Source organism: Octopus sinensis, linkage group LG10 (genome assembly GCF_006345805.1).
Source record: "Octopus sinensis linkage group LG10, ASM634580v1, whole genome shotgun sequence".
NCBI lineage: Eukaryota > Metazoa > Mollusca > Cephalopoda > Octopoda > Octopodidae > Octopus > Octopus sinensis.
The window spans coordinates 51,887,157-51,891,538 of NC_043006.1; the positions used below are offsets into that span (position 1 = coordinate 51,887,157).

The 4,382-nt window shown below is 39.1% G+C and overlaps 1 protein-coding gene across 4 annotated transcripts in view; it reads right to left on the reverse strand.

Annotated features, from left to right (window-relative positions):
- Window positions 1-4,000, reverse strand: part of LOC115216217 (protein PFC0760c-like) — a 63,797-nt gene extending 59,797 nt beyond the window's left edge. For all 4 annotated transcript variants that reach the window (XM_036506644.1, XM_036506647.1, XM_029785416.2 and 1 more), the window contains exon 1: window positions 3,859-4,000. The gene's annotated coding sequence lies outside the window, so the exon portion shown is untranslated. The remainder of the gene's footprint in view (window positions 1-3,858) is intronic.
- Between the last annotated feature and the right edge of the window lie 382 nt (window positions 4,001-4,382).

Here is a 4,382-nt window from a genome sequence, read left to right on the forward strand (position 1 = left end):
ATATATATATATATATATATATATATATACATATATGTATGTGTGTGTGTGTGGTGTGTGTGTGTGTGTGTGTGTGTGTGTGTGTGTGTGTGCGTGTGTCTGTGTTTGTGCCCCCAACATCACTTGACAACCGATGCTGGTGTGTTTACGACCCCGTAACTTAGCGGTTCGTCAAAAGAGACCGCTAGAATAAGTACTAGGCTTACAAAGAATAAGTCCTTGGGTCGATTTGCTCCAGTATGGTTGCAGTCAAAAGATTGAAACAAGTAAAAGAGTAAAAGAATATTATATCTGTTTAATAGGAGCATCTGAAAAAATATAGACATAGGAAAAACATTGGTGAACATTGGTGATTGTCTGTGTCAGCGAAAACTAACAAATATCATTTTAGAAGAGAGTAAGGATTAATGGCCGCGAAAATAGCAAAATATAATCTTTCTTCTCCTCTGAATATAAAGAAGCTCGGTAAAAAATGATAGTTGGAGATCGATTTTGTGTAGCGAGGAATAGCCAAAGACGAGAAGCGATATGATTGGATTAGAGACCGAGGAGGCAATGAACAAAAGAGAAGTCACAAAAAGTGACAAAGTTGAAGAATCCTTTGTAATGTAGGCACAAAGGCTGGATTTTTGGTGAGGGGGACAATCGATTATATCGATTCCTGTACTTAATTTATCGATTCCGAAAGGATGAAAAGCAAAGTCGACCTCGGCGGAATTTGAACTCAGAACGTAGCAGCAGACGAAATACCTATTTCTTTACTACCCACAAGGGGCTAAACACAGAAGGGACAAACAAGGACAGACAAACGAATTAAGTCGATTATATCGACCCCAGTGCGTAACTGGTACTTATTTAATCGATCCCGAAAGAATGAAAGGCAAAGTGGACCTCGGCGGAATTTGAACTCAGAACGTAGCGGCAGACGAAATACCTATTTCGTTACTACCCACAAGGGGCTAAACACAGAGGGGACGAACAAGGACAGACAAACGGATTAAGTCGATTACATCGACCCTAGTGCGGAACTGGTACTTAATTTATCGACCCCGAAAGGATGAAAAGCAAAGTCGACCTCGGCGGAATTTGAACTCAGAACGTAACGGCAAACGAAATACGGCTACGCATTTCGCTCGGCGTGCTAACGTTTCTGCCAGCTCACCGCCTCGGCAGACTAAATACCTATTTCTTTACTGCCCACAAGGGGCTACACACAGAGGGGACAAACAAGGACAGACAAACGGATTAAGTCGATTATATCGACCCCAGTGCGTAACTGCTACTTATTTAATCGAGCCCGAAAGGATGAAAGGCAAAGTCAACCTCGGCGGAATTTGAACTCAAAACGTAGCGGCAGACGAAATACCACTAAGCATTTCGCTTGACGTGCTAACGGTTCTGCCGGCTCGCAAAGTTGAAGAATAAAGGTATTTTCATAAATCTCCAAACACACATGAAAAGAGTTACATTTGAAAGGATATGTTCGAGTATGGTACGAACTATAGAGGGCTCAGGAAGACAACAAATACAATACAACAAATACATACATAATGAGCTATTAAGACAGTGCTTCATATGCCCCCTGAAAGTCCACATAGGATTTTTTTGTGGTAGTGGTGGTGGTGGTGGGGTATATGCAAACAAAATAGTAAACTGGAGATCCACAGTAGTATTTTAAGGGTCCATGAAAGAATTTTGCTTTAAATATATTTATTGTAAGAAACGGCTAAATTTCTTTCTCAAACATTTTATATAGATCAATCCACACAAGATAATATGTGAGTAATAAAATGGGAATTTTGAAAGAAGTATCTATAAAACTAGTTTTAAACATAGTGGGTGTGTGGCAAGAAGCTTGCTTACCAACCACATGGTTCCGGGTTCAGTCTCACTGTGTGACACATTGGGCAAGTGTCTTCTACTATAGCCTCGAGCCGACCAAAGCCTTGTGAGTGGATTTGGTAGGCGGAAACTGAAAGAAGCCTGCCGTATATGTATATATATATATATATATATATATATATATATATACAAAATGAGAAAATGGAGAAACATACCTAAATCAATCATCAACCATCAGATAATACCCAATCAATACTTTATTACACCATTACATAACAACAATGACATTATACATAATATATTGCAAATATAACTAGACATGGAAATAGAAATATAAAATATATATATATATATTTATGTATATATATATATATGTACGTGTGTGTATATGTTTGCATGTCTGTGTTTGTCCCCCCCCCAACATCGCTTGACAACCGATGTTGGTGTGTTTACGTCCCCGTAACTTAGCGGTTCGACAAGAGACCGATAGAATAAGTACTAGGCTTACAAAGGATAAGTCCTGGGGGTCGATTTGCCCGACTAAAGGCGGAGCTCCAGCATGACCACAGTCAAATGACTGAAACAAGTAAAAGAGTAAAGAGTATGGAATAGCCACGGGGTCCACCAAAATATAATAACATTAAAAGGGGACCTTAGATAAAATCTGGTTGAGATCCACCGTATTAAGATAACATTACAATGAAGGATAAAGTTATAGGAAGGGGTTTGGTATAACGGTGCGGTTTAAGCGACAGAGAGACATTTGCCCAAGATGCCATGCAGAGGGACGGAACCCAGAACCATGCGGTTGGGAAGTAAATTTCTCACCATACAGCCACGCCAACTATTACTCCGCTCGCAAGTATGTATTACTTGGTAGCATGTAGGGTACTTTCGCTAATTGTTTTAAGTGTGTATCTAGTTTGCGAGCAATCATAAATACTTGCGGAGCTCTCTTACTCTTCACCTAAGGAGAGTCAAGAATTTGAGAGCTGGAGCTGCAGGACTGCCCTGGCACTTGACAGGTGATTATACTCAGCCGAATGATGTGCCTTGCTCTAGTTCTATAAAGTTCGCATTAAACTTTCTTTTATTCAGGGTTGATAATATACATAAGCGGTGAATTACCAGTGTTGATTAACTCGTCCGCAGTGTACTATTATCCCAAAATTGTAACATCGACTCTGTATTATATTTACATAACATTCAACAATTCACACTTCGTTTCATTTAATAATTTTGGGAAAAACGGATATACTAATTAAAACGAATATGTAATCAAACTAGCCGTTTGATCCCAGGTAAACTCTGATCGAAGTTTTTACTTATCTTAAAAACCCTTTTGACCCCAACCCACATGAGAACGCTCTGGTTCTACGATACCACCTTCCTGTTTAAAGTAATCTACATTTAAACTTCCACCAAACTTTCGTTTTAATGTATGTTCCATACACTAGTTCAATAATCCTTTGTATTATAGGCACAAGGCCTGAAAATTAAGGGAACGGAGTTAGTCGATTACATGGAACCTAATCTGGAACTTATTTTATCAACTCCGAAAGGATGACAGGCAATGTCGACCTCGGTAGAATTTGAACGCAGAACGTAAAGCCGGAAGAAATGCTGTAAAGTATTTTGTCCAGCGTACTCACGATTCTGTCAGCTCACCCACCTTACCCCAGCTTTATTCTGACAAAGTCAAGTTCTTGTTTTTTTTTTTTTAATCTCAAAGTTAATTAAAACAAAGGCTGTGTATTTTTAAAAGACGCAAAAGGTAACGAAAGGTGTGATGAAAGAAAAAAAAATATAGTCTTCAAAAAAAAAAAAAAAACGATCACGTGTATGTTTTCTTGGTCTGTAATGTTTAGATAGGATATACAAAAATATGAGTTTAGGGCGATAATATCGCAATGTGTTTTTAGAACAATATTATGCTTAGCATGGAGATAGCAATGTGTTTAGAGCGATACAGCAATATGTTCAGAGCGATACTGTGGTATTTACGAAAGTACTCACCTTGTTTGTTTATTGACACCTGCTGGCAAACACAATAATATGAAGTAAACACTGCTACTGCCTAGCAGCTGACATCCGTTGCTTTCTTCGTCGTCTCCATTCGACCAGACAAAAGGTGTTGCCACGGACGCCTGGGTAACTATATAACTAAAGCGGTGTCGATACGATACCTGTTCTTACTTGTACTTTTGGCTTCTTGTAATATATATATATATATATATATATGACGTACTTACGAATCTTCGTGCGTATGTATGTATGTATGTATGTATAAGTGAACACACATCCATGTATGTTTATGTGTGTAAGTATATGGTGTGTGTATGTGTGTATGTGTGTGTGTGTGTGTGTGTGTGCGAAGGTGCGTTGCCAAGTGGTAAGAGTATTGCACTCAGGATAGCGAGATCGTGAGTTCGATTTCCGAACCAAGCTGTGCGCTGTTTACTGCAGCAAAACATTTCATTTCACGTCGCTTCGACATCTGACGTGTGGCACCCCACCCACCTGTGCAGGCAATGTTTGAT